Source organism: Homalodisca vitripennis, chromosome X (genome assembly GCF_021130785.1).
Source record: "Homalodisca vitripennis isolate AUS2020 chromosome X, UT_GWSS_2.1, whole genome shotgun sequence".
NCBI classification, from domain to species: domain Eukaryota; kingdom Metazoa; phylum Arthropoda; class Insecta; order Hemiptera; family Cicadellidae; genus Homalodisca; species Homalodisca vitripennis.
Genome location: NC_060215.1, coordinates 142595126 through 142622130, shown reverse-complemented (window position 1 = coordinate 142622130; position 27005 = coordinate 142595126). Strand labels below are relative to the sequence as shown.

The 27005-nt window shown below is 32.1% G+C and overlaps 1 pseudogene; it reads right to left on the bottom strand.

Moving 5' to 3' along the window:
- Positions 1–5164: 5164 nt before the first annotated feature.
- On the bottom strand, positions 5165–25233 carry LOC124369947 (annotated as a pseudogene).
- Positions 25234–27005: the final 1772 nt, after the last annotated feature.

The following is a 27005-nucleotide window of genomic DNA, read 5'->3' as shown; positions in this document are numbered from 1 at the left end:
GAGGATGATGGGGGGTAAACTAGACAATTTGCCGAAAACTCAGTTAGCTGGGCTTCGGAGAAGCAGTTCTGGCTGATGGCACAAGAATGGGGGATGAACATGACGAAGAGCAAGGTATGCCTAGGCTTAGCACAACCTGTGATCTTCACTGAAGAACCAATATCTAGCGGAATCTCTGGAATCGGTAGACTTACCGATGAAGCTAGCTACCACCACCCCTAATCTAAACGGAGAAAAAACCTCTAATTTGCTCTCTTTGCCCACAGAATTCTATTACTAGCAAGCTAAAATTTGATGGCATTCATAAAAAAGACATGAAGTGGGAAAAAAAAATATAAAAAAACGTTCACAGGTTGAAACCTGAACCAAATTATAGTGAGTTAAACAATAAAACACCAACTGAACTTTTTGAATTATTTTTCTGTAATGATATTATTGAATTGTTGGTAAAAAAAAAGTATTACTTATAGCAGCCCAAAAAAAAACAACAATAACATTTCTGTAAGTTATGAAGAAATGAAGAGTTTCTTAGCAATTCTGCTTCTCAGTGGCTACAACCAAGTGCCAAGCAAAAGAAAACTATTGGGAAAATGAATTAGATGTAAAAAATTCTTTTGTATCTGAGGCTATGAGAAGAGACAGATTCTTTTACATAATGCACTACCTGCATTGTGCTGATAACTCTAAGTTGGACGCTAATGATCGTTACTCAAAGCTAAGGTCTATGTTAAATATTTTAAAGAAGGTGATTTTTGGACAAATATAAAGGTAACACGGAGCTGAGTTATGATGAGTCGATGATTGAATATTATGAGAAGCATGGATGCATACAATTTATAAAAGGGAAACCGATTAGATTTGGGTACAAACTTTGGTTTCTGTGCACCTCTAAAGGATATCTTATAAAACTTTGAACCTTATCAATACGAACATTCCTGGCTTGCACCAAGATGACAAAAATATTTTGTGAAAATCTGCTGCTCCTCTTGTCAAGATGATGTTTGAAATGCCATATAAGTACAAGTACTTACTATTTGATATATTTTTTTACAATCTGTTCACAGGAATCAATTTGCTTAGTTGCCTCAAGACAATGAACTACACTGCTACAAGCACAAAGAAATTTAGAAATAATAGCCTGACATCAAACAACAAAGACTTTAATCTAACAACACCATCTGACATGAAAAAGCAATCTCGCTGTTACTATGACTATGTTTATGTAAGAAAGAGAACTTGATTATTGTAAGGTGGATGGACAATTCTGTTGTCACTGTGGCTTCCAATTGTTACAGTGTAGAACCAGTCGGAAAAGTAGACAGGTACTCTCAAACTCATAAAAAACACATCCTAACTTGATAATGAAGTACAACAGAGCAATGGGGGGAGGTGGACAGAATGGACCAGGGAGTGTCCAATTATAGGGTGAATATCTGAGGAAAGAAATGGGTGGTGGTGCATTTTTACTTGGATGATAGATGCTGCAGCCCACAACGCTTGGGTTCTATGAGGTCAACAGGATCTAATATCTCACTACTACAATTCAGACGAGAAATTGTGAAGACGTACTTTGACCAACTATTAAGTTCTTCCCAAGGGTCCCGGCCGAACACTAAGTGCCTCAAGATTCAGTAACAGCAGCTGCCCAGTGTCTGACGCCATCTGTTACGATTGTGTGGACCATCTGATTGTGCCAACCAATGGGGAGAGAAGAAGGTGTCAAGGAATGAATTGCACAAAAACGGTCCAAAATCAACGTATTAAATGTAATGTTGGTTCTGTGTGTGTCAATTGCTTCAGCCGTTTCATTGCAAGTAAATAGTTTGTTTATCTAAGATTTAGTTTAGTTTGGAATGAAATGCACAAAAGCACTGATTCCATGTTGTAGATAAGACCAATGGATTGTTTAGCATAATGTCATAATTAGCATAATGGTCTTAGCATAAATTGTTTAAACTCATTCAATTTGCAAATAAAAAAACTTTTTATTAAATGTTTTGTTAGTTATTTTAACCAATAGTCCAATTTGTTAATTAAATTAATCACAGTAAAATATAAAAGGAGTGTACATTTAAGTTATGTAAAAAGGCAGTAGCCGAGAAGCTTAGCGGTACATTGTTGTACCACCCCCGTTCTGCAACTACTGGCCTACTCATATCGCTAAAAATGGTGTTAATAGCCTAAATTGCACTTGTAGATACTATACATATCAACATATTTGTAAAAATTAAAAAAATTATTAAGGCTTTAACGGGTTAACTTAATACTGTAGATTAAATTAAAAATGCACGGCATCATTAACACATCACAAATTTTGACCAGTCTAATTTACATATAACTTTTTAAACTGTTAGTTCTACAAAAAATTCCACTTTAAGAAACCATTCTTAGCTTTGATGATTTTTTTAATTTGCTTGTTTTACATGATTTGGTAGTGTATTTATTAATTTAATTCAAATATTTGTTGTTATTTTATCAAAAAATTGTAATTTGTGAGCAGGCAAGGAAATTTTGCGTCTGAGCCATGTTACATTAAAATGTATGATTGGCTCCCAAGAGGAAGACAGAACTGGAATTATAGAATAGAATAGAATATATCTCTATTGAACATATTCTTAGAGAATAGAACAAAGGTCAGTGTTTATGTCACAATCAGTGTATGAGTCAGTGTATGTGAATTAAGTAATAGAGTAAATTCTACTATGTGAAAAGAATAGAATGAAAGATATAAAGACTATAGATAGTCATTATGTCAAGACGTTTAAACGGTTATTTAGCAGACTGTTGCCAATTCAACTTAGTAAAAGGTTCTTTTTGGAAAACTAATAATCTATCGATAAATGTAGTGAGCCTTTTCATCCTAGAAACTGCCTTACATGCTAAAAAATAAAACCTGCAGAGAGGAACTGATATACACAATTATAATACTAGAAGAGCCAACAGCATAGTACTTCCGATCCATCATCTCACACTCTATGAAAAACAACCGACATATCTGGGAGCAAAATTCCTCAACATCCTGCCGGAACAAGTGAAAAACGCCTACTGCGAGAAGAAGTTGAGATGAAACATCATAGCATGGCTACAACAGTGCCCTTTCTACACAGTGGACGAATTTGAAAACCGGAGAAAGACTTTTGAATATTTGTAGTGGTTTTGGTGACACATTTAGTGTTCTCAATGAATGATGTAAATAAAGAATTATTGTCTATTGTCTATAGTGTTGTGTTTTGTTTTTATTAAGTGCATGTTTAAGAGTTATTGAAGTTGACAAACAACATAGTGGTTGTGATTCCTGACTTATGTGTGTCACAACACTCTGGTATGATTTGTTTATTTGAACCTAGTTTGCAATTATGTTTTAGGTTACTTATGTACCTGAAGAAGAGATCAGATTGCAGATCTCGAAACGTAATGTTACTGATTATTTTGTATCACTGAACGATGGCAAATGTCCGGAAAAATCCTGTTTCCTTCACAATCCTTCCATCGTCAAAAACAAACTTCAAACAAAATACTCTTTTAGCTTTCTTTTAACACGTTAGCTGCCAACCCCGAAAATTACGTTTTAGCGCTAAAGTGCCAAATTTTTAAAAGATAAATTGTTGTAACCTTTTGTTATTTTTCTCTTCTTTGGTTACTAATAAACATGATTTTATGATTTATGTATATTTATTACGTTTATAAAGCGTCGTGCACATTGGCCCGACAGAGTTTTTTACAATGCGATATATTACATAAATCATTTGCCGTCGGGCCTATACGCCAGACGCCTGATTCAGGGATATTCAGTTTTGTTGATGTGCAGCCTCAATAATTCCCGAGCTTTAGTTCTCTGTCTGCAATTGCATCAGCTTACTTCTAACCTGCCTTTTCCACATAGCTGAGTGCTAATTGACGCGTTTTGTTACTCGAATCCTACATTGTGTTTTTTATAAGTAATGTTTCGATAGTTGTGCGTGTGTACTAGTGATCAGTAAAAATGAGTGGCGATAATCTTCTTACGGATGAAATCGAACGTATGATTGAGAATCCGTCTTCCCCGGGTGATATATTTGCCGGTATAAGTGATGATGACAGTGTGGAGTGATGATGACAGTGTGGAGTGATGATGACAGTGTGGAGTGAGGATGAACGTGCAGGAAGAGCCACGCATTCCAAATGTGACCACTACAGGGCACCACTACCTGACGTCATCTGCTTTTGTTGGTGGAGGAGTACAAAAACGCCGACACAGAAAGGTGTGCAAGTTGTGCTACAAAAATGTATCAGAGGAAAAACGACGTAAGGTAGCAAGAAATTTGACACAAGTAACTACGTTTTGCAGTGAATGTCCTGAAAAACCATTTTTGTGTGAAACATGTTTCAAAATTATACACAAATAGTATATCTTCATTCATCTTTTGTATAGGATAATTTTGTATTTACTTATTTTTCTTTACTTATAAGAATTGAATTATTTGAATAGTAAGGAAAGCAAAAAAAAATGAAAATAAATAAGATACAACTTTTTATTTACTACATTTACTTTTTGTGAAACTTATGAAATAAATCTCTTTTTACAGTAAAATAACAAATCATATATTTTATTCTTCCTGGTAGCAATAATAAGGCTAAAACCTTATTATTTTATATTCTAACACTTATAAAAATACCCGTCAGGCAATGTGGCCCGACGAAAATGTCCAATGTAGCAATCTCATTCATATCACTAATAACGAAAATAAACACAACAAACAACGTTCTATTAATAGCAGAACTCTTCATAGTTCAATCAGTTTCAGTTAGAGTCGTCAGGGTGCAGCACAGGCACGAAGGTAATCAAAATGTCGGGCCACTTTACCCGACGTGCAATCTCTTAAAGACGTAGAGTGTCGGTCCATTTGGCCCGACGTGGCAGCTAACGTGTTAAAACTAGTAGTATTTAAAAAATTTTTTTTTTATTTTTTAATAAAAGTGGGTACATTAGTTAACACCTTAAAGTGTCTTCAACATGTATAGGAATAACTATCTTAATAAGCCTAGTAGATTTTGCTTAACAGGTACATGAAATGTGTATTGTTAAACACATGTAAAACCGTGTAAAGACCCAACTTCTCGGTGTACTCTGTGCTTCTCGGTTTGAGCTTACACTATTCACATCAGTGTTATTAACCAATCACAGTGATTAGCTGCCTATTTAATTAATCACCATATTTTAAATAACACTACAACCTGTAAAAATTAACCTACAACTTTCCTTCAGCCAGCCAGTCTAAGATCTGAGGTGCAAAGTATGTTATTATGCAGTCAGCACCTGTAACAAATGTGCTCTTGAAATCGCAAATTCACAATAATTATTTCAGAGAACAAGATCGTCAGAATTTGTTTAAAAATTACTAGTTTTCATGAACTAATGTAGTTATTTCAAAACATTAATTCCAATTTGTTCTTCAAACCACAAGCTTCTCTGAAATACAACCCTAGTTGATTCAAAATTAGTGTAATTGTACTAAAACACAAGCAATATTGTAAAAATACAAACAGATTAGCTAAACATTAAAAAAATTCTGTTAAAATTTTAATAATTACAAAACTTGAGTAATATCACCTTAATTTCTTCTGAGATTAAAAAAAATTCTTTCTACCCACATAAAAATTACAAAACACAACAAGAACCTACTGTTGTTACTGTTTTAACAAAACTTAGTTTAGTCCATATTTTTACTGTTTATTTATTCATGGAGGATGATAATTGTTAGCATTTTGTTTCCCAATAATGCTTTAAATAGCGAAACAAAACGTAAGTCGCTCGGCACCAAGTCCAAACTTTACGGCAGGTGGTCAATTTGTTCCCAACCAAATGCTCTAATGAGATTTTTATTTAACTCACCTGCTCTGCGAAACGATGTTAATGTTTCCCGTACCCCATCCTCGAGACTGAAGCTCCCGGCTTTTGCTGCGTGGTATATCATGGCGTATTCCCCGGATACCTGTTTAATTACAGTCACATGTACTCAATAAACTTTAATTTGTTCAAAACTTACAGTAGATAAAAGACTAGACAAAATAAAATAATAATGTTTGTTATAGAAGAGTTACGAGCTGTGACTATACCACGAGGGTTGTATGATTGTTGCTGGGTAACATCGTTCCCTATTATGTTTTCAACACTGATTCCAATTCTTAATATTTATTTTTAAATTATACTCCTAACTAGTTTGGAGAGAAAATGGTTGGAAAATAAATGCATTAGAAAATCAATCAAAACAGTCAGCATTAATATTTTTTGTGTCTAGAAGCAACCATACAAAAAATCTTTAGTCAGAGCCCTTCCTTAGATACCTTTTTTCTAAAGATAGAAAAACTACAACAAAAATTTATGAACACGATTATTCTATGACAAACTTTTGACCTTTAAAAGTAGTAACTTGGGTATTGTGAAACATAGAAAACCGATTGATGAGCTGAAATTAACTTAGAACTTTTCACAGTTTGTATATGAAAGATGACAAATGGATTAAAATATGTTTATATGTTATATATGAAAAATGCAGTTTCCCTGACCCTAGGACTGGCATGCATTTTAGGCTTAACGGCACAGCTTTTTAACCTCTTACGCAGAATTAAAGAAAAGTTAACTGTAAAATCAATTATTATTCAAAACATCAAGTGTTACGTATCAATTTATTCATAATAAAATACATTTTATTATAAAAGAAATAAAATTTGGGTTTACTTTTACATTCATGGACTTACGAGCTCTGTAGTCGTAACTTTTATTTTCTACAAACACTTATCTAATCTTGTGCAAACCATATATATCAATTTTAAAATCATAAATATCCGGGTTTGTATGGTGATCAAGAAAATGTCTAATTAGAAAAGAACAACAACAACATAAAAGTAGATGGACCGGAATACAGCTGACTTGAACAGCCAAAGCTCTCAAAATTGCATAACACACCAAACATCTGTAGATTTCAGAGGCCACTAAAATATAAATACTGTAATCGTTTATGTATAAAAGTGAGTTTATTAAAAGAAAGTGTGGAATCTGCTGATTACAATAATATAAGTTTTGTTACGATTACGAAAAATGAAGATTTTTCAAAAGCTGACGAAATTAAGATATTATGTTTAGTGCACCACATTTTACGACTCTGCCAGTTCACGGGAAAAAATCCTTTGTAAATTATGACTTTGCCAGTTCCAGGATTAAGTAATATTTTATTTTGAAACATGCCACTTTCTTAAACTGTAGTTTGTTATAACAATGTCATTTCCTCAACTAATAAATCACTAAAAAACGTACAATTCCCTGGAGTATAATTATATACACTGAATAATCATAAAATACACAATACACATAAAATCAACATAATCATATATAAATCATTATTTTAAAAAAAAAATTTTCTTTGGCCTTGACTACAAATTGCCCTAAATTCCCACTTTCAATGCCCACAATATTTTGTGGAGTGATTAAAAATTATTTTTAAAATTGTAATTATCATTAAAGTATTCACATACACAATATTCATACCATCAGATAGCTCAACAGTTGCCAAGATATTTTTTAATTTTTATAAAAAAAAACTATATTTATGTTTTGTGAAAATGGGTTTGGAAAGACAAACCTTAGGTTTGGAAATTAGAAGAGTGATTAACAAAGCATTGTGATCAGATAAATTAAAATCAATATTTAAAAGAGAACTATAGCTATAATAGATGCAAAAAAAATAATATAATTTCAGACATTTGTAATTATATATTGTATAATAATTTCAGATTCCTGTATGGTGTTATACTTTTTGTAGCATATATTGATGACAAATGTTCTACACCATATTATCCTTTCTTTATCTATCGTCAATGACAAATCAACAAAGAATTGATGCAAGTTAGAATATTATCCAAACATGATGAACTAGATGCGGATTAAACCAGCTAATAGAAACCTTCATTTTCTATAGCTTTGCAAAAAGTGTGCTGCAATTGAGTTTCCTGCCAAATGCAAAAAGTGCATGCTATAAGTAGACGTTTTACAGAAAAATATAAATTCAATGGAAGATATTCATAGAGAACTTTGAGCCATTTATGGGCGAAGGGAGTGTACATGAATGGGTTTGTTTGTTTAAAACTGGACGAACAAAAATCTACAACGGAGAAAGGAGTGGCAGACCATCAGTGGTGAGTGAAGAATGTGTTGACAAGATCAACGAAACAGTTAGAAAATATCAACGTTTCATAATCACTGAGCTTTCGGATAAATTTCCAGGACATGAACATGAAAAAGTGGCTTTGATCTTGGCATGGTGTTTAGATGACAACAATGAACTCAAAGATGCAGTCACTGCTGGCTAAAAACTCAGATGGTAGAATTCTTTGAAGAAGGCAGTTCTTAGTTACACTAATTAATATATGATAAGTGCTTACATCTTAATTGTAATTATGTAGAAAAATCCAGAAATTTGTAACTTTCAAATGTATATATATATTAAAATATGTTTATCTGATTTGTTTTTTTTTTTTTAATAACCATATGGTGGTTACTTTTGGAATAGCCCTCGTATAATAAGCCAATCAATTATTTCAGAGACAAAAAATGAAACTACTGATAGAATCAGATTTGTGTTCAACCCACATTGTAAATATAGCTATTACAAATTTATTTAGAAGTATTGCTTTATTTACAGATAGCAGTGCTTTGCACAAATACTTGAAATCAGTAGCAATACAGTATAATACATCAATAGATCACAATTTCAAACACAATTCATAATTACAACGCATAAATTAATATATATTTTCTACAAAAATCTTTCTCTTATTACTGTTTTAACAAGACTTAGTTTACGAAGCTAACCAATAATGTTTTATGACAAAGACTAAAGTTGGAAACTAAATGGAAATTTGGTTTAGTACAACAGTAACATCCAACAATAACATCTCTACTAGGTTATCTGTACAATACAGTGCAAATGACAAATGAGGACATACCTGGTAGACGAAAAGAGGCAAATCTGGGTGTGCTTGCTTGGTTTGATGAACAATGTCTAGATAGGCCAGGCCGGGTTTGACCATCAACATATCACAGCCTTCACTGATATCTCTGGACTAAAAATGATATAACTTATTAGTAAGTTGTACATCACATTCTTTTACAAAAACTAGATTTTTATAGCATATAGGGAAACAACTTGAACTGGTTTACCAATAACATAAAAATATGAATCTGATTGGAAGCAGATTGAGTTAGGTGTGCCACAAGGCTCTATTTTGGTCCCTGCTTTGTTTTTAGTTCATATAAAAAAATTGACATTAATTTAACTTTTATATGCAGATGACATATCCGTAATTCTTAAAGAACCAAACATGCCTTTTTTAAAATAAAATTATAGAAACATTGTCAAAATGAAATGAATGGTTCAATTCCAATGGTGTACAAATTAAAAATGCAAAACATTTCCAAATGAAAATGATTTGAGCTATTTTAAACCCTTTGCATGCCAACGTACCGGTATTACGGCCGTCGGCTACTCAACTGAAAATCGCCAATGGCCGTAATATAGGTACGTCACGTTTTTCGCCTGTAATTTTCTTATAGTTCATCTTATTGCCGCGAAATTTTGACTAATCGATAGTCGATTAGTTGCTTTGCAACCACAAAGTAGTTAATTACTTTACGGACTGTTTGTTTGGTCGTATTTGAGCTTCGCAGCTGTTGAATTGTTTGGTCGAGATTGAGGTTACGTTCGTGTTGCTATGCGTTGTTTACGTTTGTAATTCTCTCATTACTTTTGTTGTTAGGGCATTTTTACTATGCCCCTTTTATTATATTCATTGGTACATTGGGATTATACAGACCACACCCAGACATGAATCGTTATTTGACATTTAGCTTCAACTGATTAATAGATTAGCGTAGAACAATATTTTGTCGATATAAAACAGGAATTGTCTTATCGCAAACCCCTCCCCATCCTCAGACAGTTGACATTTAGCTTCTACTGATTACTAGATTAGCGTAGAACAATATTTCGTCAGTATAAAACAGGAATTGTCTTATCGCAAACCCCTCCCCATCCTCAGACAGAGGTCAAAGTCGAGCGGTGTAGTAGATAACGTGATTGCAGAGTCTCGCCGCCCGTTCGCTTTGTTGTACTTTCGTATTTTACCCCTACATTTCTCCAAACACAAAACTTCAACAAAAACAAACATTACCAAACAAAAACTAAACTCTTTATTGAAAAAAAACCACACAAAACTTGTTATTATTCTTGATCAAACTCCGCCACCCAAAATGCGAGTGCCTCCGGCCGAAGGTGCTTCCGAAACTCGCGCTGATGTCAACGAAAGAAAAACATCCCTCGAGATAGTATCTATCAGTAAATATAATTCTAGAGGGGCTGATCAGAAATATAAATTGAATTGTAATGGTAAGGCAATTATGTACCGTGCAAAAAACTTAAATAATCATGTGATGCCGCGCGGCCTGCAGTAATCGGGATTCTCGAGAAAGATAAGATAACAGCGACCACAATACCGATCACAATACCTGGAAATGCTTGTTGATTGATGGAATGTTAGTTCTGTTACTCAAATACATCGTTTTATAACGTTCTAAGTTCATTGAAAAAAGTTCAAGCGAATCTGACCTCATTAACAATTGATAATCTTTGTAAGTTTGTAATTTTGTAATTAAAAAGTTGTTTTTTCGTTCTACAATGTTTGTTTATAATATATCTATAAATTTATATTTTTGTGTTCTTCATACTGGTGTGGTTGGTATAATCCCAAAGTACCGAATTGTATAGTGTCAAATATTGATTTGTGAATATAGTGTAACATTACATACAACGTCCATGCAAATTACAAAAACTGTGCCCGTGTCACATTTAGTGAAAAAAATCATAACTGGACTTCTATATAAGGTAGGCTTTTGAAATGTTGTAATTAGGTTAAGGGTTAGATATAGTTTACTAGGATATAACAGGAAATCAGCATACTTTTTTTAAACCACTTATTTGTGCTAAAAAAATGTTTTTTTGGAAATTTTAATTTTTTTTTTCTTAATTTTTAACTTTTTTATAAGTTTAAATTACATTTATGCAACTAAAATTTACCAACAGAACAAGGGCATTTCATAAGCAAAATAATGGTAACAAAATCATCAATATCTGTTAAAAAATAAAAAAAGTTATGATACATTTAGTGAAAGCTTGCAAAACTGCTGAAAATGCCCTTGGCGTTTCTGGGTAGTACTTTTGGAAAATGGGCTGGCATGCAAAGGGTTAAATAAAATTACATGAGAGAAAACCTTAACTATTTCTTCTTGGGCATAAAATTGAATGAACATTTAAGATGGAATTCCCATATTGAAATTTAGAAAAAAGAACTCGGTTCTGCTTGCTATGAATTAATGTTTTTACAAAATACAGTAAATTTTACAGTTTTAAAAATGATATATTACAGGTATTTCCCCTCCATAATGAAGTATGGTATTATACTATGGGGATGCTCACATAAATCACAGTGAGTATTAAAATTTGTTTAATCAGTACGCATAGGCATATTAATTAAATCCGGCTCCAAAACATTATGCACAACTTTTTGTTCAAAGGCTACAGATATTTACAGCAATGTCACTTTATGTTTTTGAGGTGTTGTAAAATATGATGAGTATAATAGAGACAGTCATTCCCCATGGTTATAATACAAGATATAGATATATGGTTTCAATTATTACAATTCATAGGATAAAATTATTTAAGCAAACACCATTGTAGGAATTAAGCTTTTCGATTCATTACCAAAATCTTTTAAAAATGTTTCATATCAGAATTCTCAAACATATTTATAAACATACTCTTACATAAGCCTCATTATTCAGTAAATGCATGTTTTGTATATTCAGCCAATTTTCAAAACATGTAAATATTTTAAATTGTTTGCTTTAATGTTGTTTTCACTATATGTTTTAATCTGTAGTTAGTAAGTTTATGTTATTATGAGGCATCCGTTTTGTATTGAAAATTTTAATATTGTATAAATGTTATTTACTAATAAATGACTTATGACTAATGACTTATGTTACGATTCACACATAATTCAATTGGTATTACTGGTGAAAATAATAGTATTACACACTTTTAAATAAAACAGTAGAAATTACCTATGCTGACTATATATATATCCCTCTTGTATGTGAAAGTATTTAAGATTAATAGTTGTGATTCACTTTCTCTACAATAGGTTCTTTCTTACAATATACCAAAAGCCATAAATCTGTTCCAATCTCATCATATCTAAATAATTAAACAGTGGAACTAAATATGCTCTAGTATTTTAGTAAATATTTCCTCCAAATTGGATTATTCTATATCTCAAAAACGGATTCAAATTTATTTTCTGCAATTACTTTTTCTCCCCATCTCAATAAATGTCCTCGACAATTGCCTCAAAACGGTAGTCGGGAAAATTGAATTAATAGTCAGAGAAGAGAGAACCGATATGCATAGCAAAAAAAAGAACAAAACGTAATTTTTCATGAAATCGATAGATTAGTTTTCCCTGATGGAGAAATTGATCATCGTCCATGCAAGAATTGATGGAGGCCAAAATAAGTGGGTAATAAAGGGTTAAAATACCACACGCTGAATTGTTTTCATAAATGACATTTTTTAGCTTGACACATTTAAAACCAACTATTGGATATTTAAATGAAAGGTATATCAGCCAAAAAGATAATGAGACTGAAAATCAACATAATAATTGAATCATAAAAAGTAAAAGCGTTGTGGTGTAGTGATATCACACTCACCCAGCAAGTAAGAGACCCAGGTTTGAGTCCCGGAGGAGAAAGTACTTTTTGTGATTCAATCTTTATTGAAATTTAATTAGGCTATTGCCGTTTACACAAATTTAATAAATGTTTAAAAGTTGTTTGACAGGTATTTAGACTTCCAATCATATGTTTGTTTGGTTATTTAAACACATATGTGACAGGAACAGCCAAATACAAAATAATTTAATCATAAAAAGTAAGGGCTCTGTGGTGTAGTGATAACACATTCACGCGGCAAGTGAGAGACCTGGGTTCAAATCCCGGTGGAGCAAGTATTTTTTTTATCCATTCTTTATTAAAATAAAATTGTATATATAACATGACAGACTCTTCATTTTCATTATTATTAAAGCTATTTATTTTATTACTCACAGTACAAACTTTACCATACAATGGCCGGTTGGAAATAATCGAACTAATTAAAATACTTTTTATTACACCTTCATTCATATAGAAGAATCCTTTTCTTTTTCAATTTAATATTGCAATTCATGAATGCAAGAGAGTTATAACATATTTCCACAGATGGTTGTGTATAATTTAGTGAGTTGTGTGAGTGCTATAAAAAATAACTTGTGATAAAATAATGGGGTTTCTACAGCCCATTTACCACTCCTTTGATATAAGAAGTACAAATTGTTTAGTTCTTAACTGTTCCAATCTTTAAAATAATTGTAATAATACGCAGCATATGGAACATCACTAAAAAGATATATTCAATTAACAGTTAACATTGTTAACCACTTTAGTGCTATAGCGTCTACGTCGTAGACGCTGCGTTTATGTCGAAAAGTGCTAGCATCTAAGTTTGTGCTGTGAGTAATAAAATAAATAGCTTTAATAATAATGAAAATGAAGAGTCTGTCATGTTACATATACAATTTATATATATATTGGTTCAGTTTATGCAAGTTACTGGCTGCAAACGATGACAGTTCATCCAAAAGCCATAGAGTAATGATATTTGTATATTTAATTGTCGACGACCAGCTGTTTTACGTCATTGAAGTGAAATAAAAGGTCAGTTCGGATGTTTACGTTGTGAGCGAACTGACGCTGTGCTTTGTTTACTCTGTTTTATCTTATTTTATCCATTAAATTGTGTTATAATTGTCAAATACTACTTCATTAGTATTCCAAATCATTGCATTACTTCATTTTTCATTTGTGTTTTCCGTGTGTATTACATTTTACTAAGTTACAATGTCTAATAAGAACATTGCAGGTTATGATGAGTTGCTTCACCTTTTTTTATAGTTTTATTACTGAATAAAACAATTATTTAGGTAAAAAAGGTGTTAACTGTGCTTGAATTTCTTCTTTTATAAATAATAATAAAGTTATTAAAGCATTTATGCTAATAATAGTAAGTGTATTACTTTTTCTCTTGAGCGTTTCAAACATTAGGCCTATCCGTAGGGCAAAATTTGGCGCGGACAACATATTATATTTTTAATCCACACTTCTTATTTGTTGTGTAAAAATAAAATCAAATATATGTAATTTGTTTAGTTTTAGTTGCTCTTTCCGATGGTAGCCTCAGAAAAATAATATAAAATTGTTTACCTACTAAAATTGTATGCCAAAGTGAAAAACAATTATAAAAAACATTTACATTATAAAGAAAATGTTTTATTATAACAATCCAAATATGTACAAATGTATTTTTTTGTATTTATTTCTGTTTACTGTTTATTTATCTTCAATACAACAAAAAAAGTAATAAGATATGACCTCAAATAAGGAAATAGTAAGGAATTTACTAAAACTCTGCATTTATGCACTAAAATGCTTAGCACTCTTGGGTATGGCAATGCGCCAGACCCCTTAGCACTAAAAGGGTTAACTGTTAAAGAATTAACTGCCCAAGAGTAATAAATTTTTAGATTTTACTCACGAGTACATAAAATCCGGCAATACCTTTATATCTAGTCTAAGGTTTTGCTAATTATGTACCTATATTAGATATTTTGTTTTTATTACAGGCCAATCCGGTTTAGCATCCTGGATTTTCAATTCCTAACTGATGGTTTTAAGAATATAATATTGAACCATTTTAATATTTTTGCTTAATTTTGAGTCCTTCAGGAAGTTTGGGGGTTTTCAAATTATTCCTTTCGTCTAGGCTAAAAATAGGCCGAACTGACGGTATTTACGCTGAAATATTGTTATTTGTATCAGAATCAAGAATTGTATTGCCGTTGTCAATTTTATATTGAATAGGCAAAGTAAACTCAGCTTTCTAAACTATACAAACTTAATTGATTTAACATTACAAAAACAAAAACAAAAGCCAACAGTAATGTACAATGCGGCATCTAGAAAATTCAGAAAAATAACCCTATTATTTTTCAAAATATTTTATTTTATTCATGACACTGACAGTTTCATTGTACATTACTGAAGTCTGAAATTTTGAACCATATGAATATACTAGTTAGATTTATTTTCTCTGAATCCTTTTATTCTGTTTGCTTCCTGCTGTTGTCAATTTTAAGAATACAAATTATTCTACTCTAATATCAACTGTACAACATTCTAAATCACAGAGGTTATATGAATCTTAGAAAAATGATTGCATTTACTAACCGCTGCCCTAGCCGCCAGTCCCGCACTACCGATGGGTAGTTGGTAGGCTTTCCTGTCACCGAAGGCTGGACATGACTTGGCCGCATCACGGAATGGACCGTAGAATGCGGACGCGTACTTTATTGAGTACGACAGTAGCGAAACAGTAGAATCCAGGTGAACTTTCCGAAGGCCGTTTTTGATTGCTAGTACTCTTCCGTCCATCATGTCAGACGGAGCTACTACATGGCACCCTGTCAATTCAAGCCCAGTTAATTATAATGACATGCAACTTTGCAACTATTTTCACTAAAGTAACATCAGCAATTATCATGAGGAAGGATATGCTCTTACGTTAATTTTACACATTAAATATTGTGTTGACAGTCCAAGTTCTTGGTCTATGATAAATGGTCTAAAGCTAAATGAACAAAGAAGCCTAATTGTTCTATTTTCAAATAGTGGAAATTTTTATGAAAAAATACATTAGCAAAAGATTTCTTTATTGAGGTGAAATAAAATAGATCTACGGAGATGAGAACGATGTAAAGTTCCTCATTATTTATCTTGGATTTAAAACTTAATTTTTCAAAGCATTGTGACAAAATTGTAAAGGAACTGAACTCATTATGTTTTCTGCTAGAAATATTATCAGAGTCTCCTAGATTTTAAATAACTAGAAATTTATACTTTGCTTTGTTTCAGTGTTTTACTTTATGGATTGTTTAATTTGAGGAAGTTCAACTTTAAAAAATTTCAAATAGAATATTTCTTATTCAAAAATGTCCTAGAAAAATGTATTTAAAAAGCCTGTGAAAGGACATTGTAAACATATTCTATTTTAATTTTCTAAAATTAAAATGGTTTTTGTTCTTTTAAGCTTGTTTTAAATGGATATGCAGAAAAAGTATTTATTGACAGTTCTTAATGCACTAGTACTATATCAAAATCAAATTCTGTATTTTCCTCAGAACACATTGTAAAACAATGTTATGTATGACAAGTCAAAAATCAATACTTTTCAAAAATGTACATTTTTACACAGGCTGACATATATAACTAATTTAAATTTTAAACTCCTTGCAAGACATTTACTAAATAAAAATAATAATACACAAATTGAGAAAAAATAAAGGACCCCTAGTATTACTATTAACCTGATTACGGGTTCCTTCATTAATCAGAAATAAAATCTTAAAGTTGTCAGAGCTCGGAGCAAAACTGTTTATTTATACGCATTTAAAATCAGCTAACGTCACAATTAATAAGTGTGCTTACTGCCTATTAAGAAAGTTTAATATAATAACAAAATCACTACTGTATTACAAAAGAAAAACATAACTTTTTGCAAACAACTAATTAACGAACCAAAGCTTTGAAATATAAATTGAACAATACTAGATTATAACTAACTCATTATTTGTAAAAGTATCTCCGTATTTTGTTAAAACATTAACCATTCTCTCAAAAATACAAAAAATACTTTTCGCAGTTTGTCCCATTGCTTATATAAAGTAAGCATGTCTAATATCTAGCAAAAAAATGGTGCAATGTATATAAAAAGAGACCATGTATATTTTAGTGATCTAAGTAAAGTGTTCCTGACCAGTCTGGCCAATTCTACAAAATTCTAGTCTATATCTGAGTTATTTGCGCCTAAGTTTAAACTATTGCTCTTTTCTAAGATCGAATTGATCTTTAATAGTAACAAAACTGCAAAAGTTATCACACTCAATCTTAATCTATTTTTTTTAACCTTAATCCTTGGCTTCTTTGAAATTGCTGAAAATTATTTTTAGTATTGAATATATTAGGTTATTATGAAAAGTATATTTTTTACTGGATGAAATGAGAAAATTTAACAAAACAAATTCATGTGTAAAGCAAACTTTTTAGAAATTGTATGAAATGTGGTAGAGTAATTAGGTCTTAATGATGTGTCTTTTAGAACTTAGTAATCCCAGACTTAAAAAATAACAAATTGAATTGAATAAGAAAAAACTGTTTTATTCCACAACCTAATTTCAAAACAAGGAATTTATCTCTATTTAGAGTTGTTATTCGATTCAAAAAACATTTTTATTATGTCAATTTCAAATTATTCAGCCGTTAGTCCACGATTCTACATCTGATAGTGTGTTAGAAATTATTATTAACCAGATAAAAAGGAATTTTTTTTGCCCAGTCAGATAATATTAGTGACAGACAGCACAAGAATATTAATAATAACATTTTTTTAAACATCCACAAAAAGAGAAAAATTATGTTGAACTAATTCTAGTTTGTGTGTCAACGAGAGATAAACCAGATTTCTATCATCATGTCCGCAACATTAACTGTCTCACAGTACAACCTAATGGTACTAACCAGCTTTGGCGTACGAGACCGCAACCTCTGCTATTCTTTGAATGCTTAATTCGTTATTTATACTGCCATCATCCCTCAAGATTTCACAATGGCCGTGTGTTGTATATGCGCACAGGCAAACCTGCGAACACACGCACTTAACTGTACCAACAAACAAATCATTACTTATACTGCCATTGTCCCTCAAAAACCCACAATGGCTGTGTGTTGTATATGCACACAGGCAAACCTGCGAACACATGCACTTAACTGTACCAACAAACAAATCATTGTTTATATGCCATCATCCCTCAAGATCCCACAATGGCCGTGTGTTGTATATGCACACAGGCAAACCTGCGAACACATACGCTTAACTGTACCAACAAACAAATCATTACTTATACTGCCATTGTCCCTCAAAAACCCACAATGGCTGTGTGTTGTATATGCACACAGGCAAACCTGTAAACACATGCACTTAACTGTACCAACAAACAAATCATTGTTTATATGCCATCATCCCTCAAGATCCCACAATGGCCGTGTGTTGTATATGCACACAGGCAAACCTGCGAACACATACACTTAACTGTACCAACAAACAAATCATTGTTTATATGCCATCATCCCTCAAGATCCCACAATGGTCATGTGTTGTATATGCACACAGGCAAACCTGCGAACACATACACTTAACTGTACCAACAAACAAATCATTGTTTATATGCCATCATCCCTCAAGATCCCACAATGGTCATGTGTTGTATATGCACACAGGCAAACCTGCGAACACATACACTTAACTGTACCAACAAACAAATCATTGTTTATATGCCATCATCCCTCAAGATCCCACAATGGCCGTGTGTTGTATATGCGCAGAGGCAAACCTGTGAACACACGCACTTAACTGTTCCAACAAACAAATCATTACTTATACTGCCATTGTCCCTCAAAAACCCACTATGGCCGTGTGTTGTATATGCGCAGAGGCAAACCTGCGAACACATACACTTAACTATACCAACAAACAAATCATTGTTTATATGCCATCATCCCTCAAGATCCCACAATGGTCATGTGTTGTATATGCACACAGGCAAACCTGCGAACACATACACTTAACTGTACCAACAAACAAATCATTGTTTATATGCCATCATCCCTCAAGATCCCACAATGGTCGTGTGTTGTATATGCACACAGGCAAACCTGCGAACACATGCACTTAACTGTACCAACAAACAAATCATTGTTTATATGCCATCATCCCTCAAGATCCCACAATGGTCGTGTGTTGTATATGCACACAGGCAAACCTGCGAACACATGCACTTAACTGTACCAACAAACAAATCATTGTTTATATGCCATCATCCCTCAAGATCCCACAATGGTCGTGTGTTGTATATGCACACAGGCAAACCTGCGAACACATGCACTTAACTGTACCAACCAACAAATCATTGTTTATATGCCATTGTCCCTCAAAAACCCACAAAGGCCGTGTGTTGTATATGCACACAGGCAAACCTGCGAACACACATACTTAACTGTTCAAACAAATAAATCATTAACTTATTTTTTCCGCATTCTTTATGTAAATGTTAAAGATCTCCAATATTCCCACATGTTTAAAATGTACCATAATTATGGTAACGTATTCTTAGAACATTCCTTAGATTAATGTATAAGGTTTTATTGGAATAGCATTTGTAACATGTTCCTAGTGTACCATAATTACAAAAATTTACTTTCTGAACATTTATGTTAGTGTATAGGATGTTATTGAAATTAGACTGCTAACAGGTTTTAAGAGTACTGTAATTATAGTATGTATTATGTAACAAGTAGTATAAAATATACTTACGTCACAAGCTATGATGAGGTACCTGGGAAAGCAGACCGTAGAAGCGGTACAGCTTGGACAACTGGATTATTCTGTGAATCAGCACTGATTCCAATCGCATCCTAAATAATACACATATTTTGAGCATTATAAAATTCACGACTTTGTTCATTAACTAATTTGATTTAAAATAACTTAATGTATAATTCAACAACACATATTTTTGAAATACTTTGTGAATTTGCGTTATTCACAAGTTAAGGTTATAGAAAAATATAATGCTAAGAAATTCAGTTTTGAATCTTCAATATTTTGTATTTAACATTTTCGCTGTGGCCTGGACAGTCAAGAGTATCAAAATGTTTTTCTACCTGGTACATGCTGGAATCTAACCACATATGTCTAAAACTTTCCAAACCTGTTCTTGATGAAGTATATCCTTTAGAGTGCCAAGAGTCAATTTAGTTTGTCACCAAGAATGTTTGAAAGTGCTGAGGGCCGAATAGATAAGCTTTTCAAATATTTACTATCCTATTATTTAATTTTGACATATGGCATTGTACTTGGTCTCATTTCATACATAAAAATCGCTGCTATTCATTTTCGTTGGGATTTATTTTTTCCCTTTAAGGCACCATAGAGATTGTGATGTCAGTATTGGTAGACATATGTAATAAGTCGTCTTATTTTATATTAACTTTAATTAGAATACTGTAAATTAATTATTCCACATACCTTAGAGAGCCCTGTTATTACTCCAAAAAGCAGAACACTTTTTAAACCCTTGTCCACTAAAGGTTTTAGTTCAGGTACGATTCTGTTTACTCCGTATCTATATACTCCTGGCATACTGTCTATTTCTACCTTTGCGTCTTCCACATCTCTGGAAAAGGAGAACAAGGGTTTTACTTATGCGTAGTACTTCTTAAGTTGTCCATTGATAAACAAAAGATTTTATGCAAATAAATGTAATTTCCATATTACACAATGCGTAAATCCTTCCTTTAGGTCCACTTGGCAGTTTTTACAGAAAAAAATAGTCTAGTGTTTATACATTTATTGTCTCAACAAAACACAATTTTTACATTACCTATTTTTGTGGTAGTTAATTAAAACATAAGGTTATATGATTAAGCAACCTTTGTTGTTTTTTAACGTTATTAAAAAAAAAAAAAACAATAAAGCAAACATCAAATACAAAGTGTGTCAACGGATCCCTGATGATAAAAGACAGTTGATCCCTTCAACATATCTTCCCTTTTTATATTTAAGCACAGCTGCAAGCAAAGTCTCTATTGCTCAAAGCAAAAGGTACAGAAAATCATAACCGCTTCAGACAAAGCGCATTATAGACTTATGAATATCCTCAATGCAGTACTCTTGGTGTGTTTTTCCACACAAGTCTCTTCATCACTTTTTCTCTCAGCTTGGCCAGGACCTCAGTGTAGTACTTTTTCGGTTTAATGTTTAGACCTGAGGTACTTTCTCGATCATGATGGTACCCATAATATTAAAAAGGAGTGTACATTTAAGTTATGTAAAAAGGCAGTAGCCGAGAAGCTTAGCGGTACATTATTGTACCACCCCCGTTCTGCAACTACTGCCTACTCATATCGCTAAAAATGGTGTCAATAGCCTAAATTGCACTTGTAGATACTATACATATCAACATATTTGTAAAAATTTAAAAAAAATTATTCAGGCTTTAATGGTTTAACTTAATACTGTAGATTAAATTAAAAATGCACGGCATCATTAACGACACATCAAAAATTTTGACCAGTCTAATTTACATATAACTTTTTAAACTGATAGTTCTACAAAAAAAATTCCACTTTAAGAAACCATTCTTAGCTTTGATGATTTTTTAAATTTGCTTGTTTTACATGATTTGGTAGTGTATTTATTAATTTAATTCAAATATTTGTTGTTATTTTATCAAAAAATTGTAATTTGTGAGCAGGCAAGGAAATTTTGCCTCTGAGCCATGTTACATTAAAATGTTTGATTGGGTCCCAAGAGGAAGACAGAACTGGAGTGATATATATAAAGACTATAGATAGTCATTATGTCAAGACGTTTAAAAGGTTATTTAGCAGACTGTTGCCAATTCAACTTAGTAAAAGGTTCTTTTTGGAAAACTAATAATCTATCGATAAATGTAGTGAGCCTTTTCATCCTAGAAACTGCCTTACATGCTAAAAAATAAAACCTGCAGAGAGGAACTGATATACACAATTATAATACTAGAAGAGCCAACAGCATAGTACTTCCGATCCATCATCTCACACTCTATGAAAAACAACCGACATATCTGGGAGCAAAATTCCTCAACATCCTGCCGGAACAAGTGAAAAACACCTACTGCGAGAAGAAGTTGAGATGAAACATCATAGCATGGCTACAACAGTGCCCTTTCTACACAGTGGACGAATTTGAAAACCGGAGAAAGACTTTTGAATATTTGTAGTGGTTTTGGTGACACATTTACTGTTCTCAATGAATGATGTAAATAAAGAATTATTGTCTATTGTCTATAGTGTTGTGTTTTGTTTTTATTAAGTGCATGTTTAAGAGTTATTGAAGTTGACAAACAACACGGTGGTTGTGATTCCTGACTTGTAGTGGTTTTGGTGACACATTTAGTGTTCTCAATGAATTATGTAAATAAATAATTATTGTCTATTGTCTATAGTGTTGTGTTTTGTTTTTATTAAGTGCATGTTTAAGAGTTATTGAAGTTGACAAACAACACGGTGGTTGTGATTCCTGACTTGTAGTGGTTTTGGTGACACATTTAGTGTTCTCAATGAATTATGTAAATAAAGAATTATTGTCTATTGCCTATAGTGTTGTGTTTTGTTTTATTAAGTATGTTTAAGAGTTATTGAAGTTGACAAACAACACGGTGGTTGTGATTCCTGACTTATGTGTGTCACAACACTCTGGTATGATTTGTTTATTTTAACCTAGTTTGCAATTATGTGTTAGGTTAGTTATGTACCTGAAGAAGAGATCAGATTGCAGATCTCGAAACGTAATGTTACTGATTATTTAGTATCACTGAACGATGGCTGAAGTGTCTTAAACATGTATAAGAATAACTATCTTAATAAGCCTAGTATTAAAGGTACATGAAATGTGTATTGTTAAACACATGTAAAAACCGTGTAAAGACCCAACTTCTCGGTGTACTCTGTGCTTCTCGGTTTGAGCTTACACTATTCACATCAGTGTTATTAACCAATCACAGTGATTAGCTGCCTATTTAATTAATCACCATATTTTAAATAATACTACAACCTGTAAAAATTAACCTACAACTTTCCTTCAGCCAGCCAGTCTAAGATCTGAGGTGCAAAGTACGTTATTACGCAGTCAGCACCTGTAACAAATGTGCTTTTGAAATCGCAAATTCACAATAATTATTTCAGAGAACAAGATCATCAGAATTTGTTTTAAAATTACTAGTTTTCATGAACTAATGTAGTTATTTCAAAACATTAATTCCAATTTGTTCTTCAAACCACAAGCTTCTCTGAAATACAATTATTCTAGTTGATTCAAAATTAGTGTAATTGTACTAAAACACAAGCACTATTGTAAAAATACAAACAGATTGGCTAAACATCAAAAAATTCTGTTAAATTTTTAATAACTACAAAGCTTGAGTAATATCACCTTAATTTCTTCTGAGAAAAGACCCCAATAATGCTTGAAATAGCGAAACAAAATGTAAGTCGCTCGGCACCAAGTCCAAACTTTACGGCAGATGGTCAATTTGTTCGCAACCAAATGCTCTAATGAGATTTTCGTTTAACTCACCTGCTCTGCGAAACGATGTTAATGTTTCCCGTACCCCATCCTCGAGACTGAAGCTCCCGGCTTTTGCTGCGTGGTATATCATGGCGTATTCCCCGGATACCTGTTTAATTACAGTCACATGTACTCAATAAACTTAATTTGTTCAAAACTTACAGTAGACAAAAGACTAGACAAAATAAAATAATAATGTTTGTTATAGAAGAGTTACGAGCTGTGACTTTACCACGAGGGTTGTATGATTGTTGCTGGGTAACATCGGTCTCTATTGTGTTTTCAACACTGATTCCAATTCTTAATATTTATTTTTAAATTTTACTCCTAACTAGTTTGGAGAGAAAATGGTTGGAAAATAAATGCATGAGAAAATCAATCAAATCAGTCAGCATTAATATTGTTTGTGTCTAGAAGCAACCATAAAACAATCTTTAGTCACAGCCCCTCCTTTTTTTTTCTAAAGATAGAAAAAGTACAACAAAAATTTATGAACACGATTATTCTATGACAAACTTTTGACCTTTAAAAGTAGTAACTTGAGTATTGTGAAACATAGAAAACCAATTAATGAGTTGAAATTAACTTAGAACTTTTCACAGTTTGTATATGAAAGATGACAAATGGATTAAAATATGTTTATATGTTATATATGAAAAATGCAGTTTCCCTGACCCTAGGACTGGCATGCATTTTAGGCTTAACGGCACAGCTTTTTAACCTCTTACACAGAATTAAAGAAAAGTTAACTGTAAAATCAATTATTATTCAAAACATCAAGTGTTACGTATCAATTTATTCATAATAAAATACATTTTATTATAAAAGAAATAAAATTTGGGTTTACTTTTACATTCATGGACTTACGAGCTCTGTAGTCGTAACTTTTATTTTCTACAGACACTTATCTAATCTTGTGCAAACCATATATTATATTATTATATCAATTTTAAAATCATAAATATCCGGGTTTGTATGGTGATCAAGAAAATGTCTAATTAGAAAAGAACAACAACAACATAAAAGTAGATGGACCGGAATACAGCTGACTTGAACAGCCAAAGCTCTCAAAATTGCATAACACACCAAACATCTGTAGATTTCAGAGGCCACTAAAATATAAATACTGTAATCGTTTATGTATAAAAGTGAGTTTATTAAAAGAAAGTGTGGAATCTGCTGATTACAATAATATAAGTTTTGTTACGATTACGAAAAATGAAGATTTTTCAAAAGCTGACGAAATTAAGATATTATGTTTAGTGCACCACATTTTACGACTCTGCCAGTTCACGGGAAAAAATCCTTTGTAAATTATGACTTTGCCAGTTCCAGGATTAAGTAATATTTTATTTTGAAACATGCCACTTTCTTAAACTGTAGTTTGTTATAACAATGTCATTTCCTCAACTAATAAATCACTAAAAAACGTACAATTCCCTGGAGTATAATTATATACACTGAATAATCATAAAATACACAATACACATAAAATCAACATAATCATATATAAATCATTATTTTAAAAATATTTTCTTTGGCCTTGACTACAAATTGCCCTAAATTCCCACTTTCAATGCCCACAATATTTTGTGGAGTGATTAAAAATTATTTTTAAAATTGTAATTATCATTAAAGTATTCACATACACAATATTCATACCATCAGATAGCTCAACAGTTGCCAAGATATTTTTTAATTTTTATAAAAAAAACTATATTTATGTTTTGTGAAAATGGGTTTGGAAAGACAAACCTTAGGTTTGGAAATTAGAAGAGTGATTAACAAAGCATTGTGATCAGATAAATTAAAATCAATATTTAAAAGAGAACTATAGCTATAATAGATGGAAAAAGGATAATATAATTTCAGACATTTGTAATTATATATTGTATAATAATTTCAGATTCCTGTATGGTGTTATACTTATCAAACACAAACACTTATCAAATCTTGTGCAAACCATATAAATCACTAAACACCTTCAACTTAAAAATCCACAATATCCGGTTTGTACGGTGATCAAGAAAATGTCTAATTACAAAATAACAACAACATAAAAATAAATGGATAAGAATCCAGCTGACTTGGAACAGCAACAGCTCTCAAAATTGCATAACACATCAAACATCTGTAGATTTTAGCGGCCAGTAAAATATAAATAATCGTTTTATGTATAAAAGTGAGTTTATTAAAAGAAAGTGTAGAATCTGCTGATTAAAAAGGTATAACTAAAATTACGATTTAAATGAAGTTTGTTTGAAAGCTGACGAGATTAGGATATTATATTTAATGCACCACAATTTACGACTCTGCCAGTTCACGGCGGGAAACAATCCATTGTAAATTATGACTTTGCCAGTTCCAGGATTATATATATAAATGATTATTTGTTGTGATAATCACAAATATAACACTTAATACACATATAATCAACATAACCTTATCTAAATCATTTTTAAAAGTGTTTCCTTGGCCTTGGCTACAAATTGCCCTAAATTCCCACTTTAAGGGGAGCGGGAAGGCCCTATACCGACCATGTTAAATTCTACAAATTTAGGTACACTTTTCTCAGGAACCATTAAATCTATAGGCCTACAATTTTGTGTGTGTATTGTTATGATATTTATCTAACTAAAGAAGCACAATGGTAAAAATTTTAAATAAATTAATAGATAATTTAGATTTTTTTTTAAGTTATTTAAAATTTCTAGTTTTTTTAGAAAAATATTTTTTTTTAAGCTAGTGTGTTGTGGTACACTATCTATTCTGCTATAGGCCTACAATTTTGTGTGTGTATTGTTATGATATTTATCTAACTAAAGAAGCACAATGGTAAAAATTTTAAATAAATTAATAGATAATTGAGATTTTTTTTAAAGTTATTTAAAATTTCTAGTTTTTTTTAGAAAAATATTTTTTTTAAGCTAGTGTGTTGTGGTACACTATCTATTCTGCTTCCATGGTTAGGTAATTAGGTGTTTTATAAGTGAAAAAAAATTTGTTGCCATACCTCCATTGGTTTTTGAGAAAAATGTACCTTTGTTTTAAAAAAACACAGTTTTCGGGAAACGACGGTTATATTTAAAACTAGGTACTGTACTTACTTTAGCTAGCTTAGAACATCCCAGCACCATAGGCAGGGCCACCAGCATACTCCTGATCCTCCTCTAGAACCAGTCTTCTCATTTTTCTAGCTGTTCTGGCTTCCTTGGTCATTAGTTGTGCAGCTTTGTCGGCTTTCTTGAGTCGCAAAACATCAAAACCACGAAGCGCGAGCACTGAGTTTTTACTCAAAGTTAGGCCTAATTCATTGTAGATATCCAACTTACTGGCAAATCCATCATTGAAACTTAGCACTGCATCCAGCACACCTAACTTCAAAGTGTTCAGTCTCACAAACACATTTTTGGGGACTTTATTCCACACTACCTTATTAAAACTTTCGTTAGGATTTGGAGTTTTTTGGTGAAGGCACTTTTTTAGAAGTTCGGGGTTTGCTAAATCCTTATAAATTTGTTTAATTGTGGCCATTATCTCACTTGGTAAAAAGTGCTTATGTTTGTAGGGCTGATTTAGAGCTAACCCTTTGTT